The following is a 2,780-nucleotide window of genomic DNA, read 5'->3' on the forward strand; positions in this document are numbered from 1 at the left end:
AAAAAACATTTAAAAAAATGGGGGTATTTGAAAAATGTGATTAGTAAAAAAAAAAAAAATGCAATATAAACATATACTATATAATAATTATTATATTTTTTTTTTTATGTTTGTATGGCCATGTCTAAGTGCTCCAAAAATTAAACAAATTAAGTAACTGCCTTGATGATCTCAGTTGGTAAAAGATTGACCCGACCCATAGGAATGCAATACAATCGACACAGACACAGATGATATACAAGCAAGCATTGGTGGTTCAGTGGTAGAATTCTCGCCTGCCACGCGGGAGGCCCGGGTTCGATTCCCGGCCAATGCAGCTGTAATTTTTTTTTATTTTTTTTTTTTGCTGTTTTTATATATTTTACTCATTACACGGTGTATCATACAGAATAATGTTCTCATCCCAAACTGGGCAGAATTATCCCTGCAGAGGAGTATAGGGCACTTCAGACTTATATGTATTCTGAAGCTAACCTAGGAGAAGATGACTATGAATATTATCCAGCTATGTTCTTACATTGTTGTTATGTCCTTTATTAGGCAGTGACTGCAGCTCAGCCAATGCAGGATCCTAAACGTTTACATTGTAACTAGTGTTATACTATGGCAGTGAACTGATCAGTGAGCTGTTTACATGAAGGGAAGCTACCATTCACACATGCGGGGGGGGAGGAGTGTTCCTGGAGCTCAGCACTCGCTTCCTAGGCAGGGAAGAGCACTGACGCAGGCAGCTGGGGGATGTAGCTCAGTGGTAGAGCGCGCGCTTCGCATGTGTGAGGTCCCGGGTTCAATCCCCGGCATCTCCAGTGTTTTTCTTTTTTTTTTTTTTTCTGTACCATTCTCTTTTTTTTTTTTTTTTTATCATATTTGTTTTGTGCTGTTATATAATGTTGAGCTAAAGTTACAGCTAAAATATGGGGTTTTGTTTTTGTATTCTCTGTACTCATTGAAACTGGGCTGTCTGATCGTAACAGCAAAAAAATCCCAACTATATATTCTATGATAATCACCAATAAAAATGATTTAAATTAAATGAAAGAAAAAAATTCCTAGTTAGGGCTCATGCCCACGAACGTAAGGGCTCTGTGCCCGTGCTGCGGACCGACCGTGGGGCAGCTGCATGGGGATCGCGGACCCATTCACTTGAATGTGGTCCGCGATCCGCATCTGACGGTCCGCACCGCAAAAAAGGTTTGCATGCACAGCTTTTTTGCGGTGCGGAGGCATGGCCAGAAACACAGACGGAAGCATTCCATAGTGCTTCCAATTCGTGATTCCGCACCGCATCTCTGGATTTGCGGACCCATTCACTTGGTATGCACACGGCTGGTGACCCATGTTTTTCGGAACCGCCGTATGTGGTCCGCAGCAGGGGCACAGAGCCCTGACGTTCGTGGGCATGAGCCCTTAGGCCTCTTGCACACAAATGTATTTTTATTCCGTGTCCATTCCGTTTTTTTTGCAGACCGTATACCGAACCATTCATTTCAATGGGTCCGCAAAAAAAAGGAAGGTACTCCATGTGCATTCCGTTTACGTATTTCCGTTCCGCAAAAAAATAGAACATGTCTTATTATTGTCCGCATTATGGACAGGGATAGTACTGTTCTATTAGGGGCCAGCTGTTCCGTTCCGCAAAATACAGAATGCACACGGATGTCATACGTATTTTTTGCTGACCGCAAAATACATACGGTTCAGTGCAAGAGGCCTAAGGGAGCATGTGATATTTTTTGGAAAATTTACCTTTTTATTAAAGGGGTATTCCCGCCTGGGCATTTATAGCATATCTCTAGGGTCCTGTGGGGCCACTTCTGTCTCAAGAACGGTGCATCAATGTGAACAGATGCACATGTGGCTTTCTCCATTCGCTGCTACGGGACTTCTGAAAAGAGTGGAGCGCTGGATCCGTTATTTTCAGAAGTCCCATAAAGCCTCCTGGACACAACCATATGGTTTTACACTGGGTTCACACCTGAGCGTTCTGAAAGGAGCGCTCTGTATGCGCGATTGTACCGGCGTTTACAATCGCGCATACAGAGACAAGCGAACGCTCATTGTCGCGCGTTCCCGAATGTCTATGTACGGGAACGCGCGACAAAACGCCCCAAAGAAGCTCATGTACTTTTTTGAGCGTAGGGCGTTTTACAGCGCGATCGTACGCGCTGTAAAACGCCCAGGTGTAAACCAGGGCCATAGGGAATCATTGGTTTCTCCTTGTTGAGCGTTTTACAGCGCGTAGGAACGCGCTGTAAAACGCTCAGGTGTGAACCCAGCCTAAGGCCTCATGCACACGACAGTATTTTTTCACAGTCCGCAAAAACGGGGTCCGTAGGTCCGTGATCCGTGACCGTTTTTTCATCCGTGAGTCTTCCTTGATTTTTGGAGGATCCACGGACATGAAAAAAAAGTCGTTTTGGTGTCCGCCTGGCCGTGCGGAGCCAAACGGATCCGTCCTGAATTACAATGCAAGTCAATGGGGACGGATCCGTTTGACGTTGACATCAAACGGATCCGTCCCCATTGACTTTCAATGTAAAGTCTGGAGTCCCTTTTATACCATCTGATCAGAGTTTTCTCCAATCCGATGGTATATTTTAACTTGAAGCGTCCCCATCACCATGGGAACGCCTCTATGTTAGAATATACTGTCGGATATGAGTTACATCGTGAAAACTCATTTCCGACAGTATATTCTAACACAGAGGCGTTCCCATGGTGATGGGGACGCTTCTAGTTAGAATATACTAGAAACTGTGTACATGACTGCCCCCTGCTGC

The 2,780-nt window shown here is 44.6% G+C and overlaps 2 non-coding genes across 2 annotated transcripts; both read left to right on the top strand.

Annotated features, from left to right (window-relative positions):
- The first annotated feature begins 245 nt into the window (after positions 1–245).
- Positions 246–316, top strand: TRNAG-GCC. The gene has a single exon. It is a non-coding gene; the product is annotated as a tRNA-Gly (tRNA).
- A 418-nt stretch (positions 317–734) lies between these two features.
- On the top strand, positions 735–806 carry TRNAA-CGC. The gene has a single exon. It is a non-coding gene; the product is annotated as a tRNA-Ala (tRNA).
- Positions 807–2,780: the final 1,974 nt, after the last annotated feature.

Source organism: Bufo gargarizans, chromosome 8 (genome assembly GCF_014858855.1).
Source record: "Bufo gargarizans isolate SCDJY-AF-19 chromosome 8, ASM1485885v1, whole genome shotgun sequence".
Classification (NCBI taxonomy): Eukaryota; Metazoa; Chordata; class Amphibia; order Anura; family Bufonidae; genus Bufo; species Bufo gargarizans.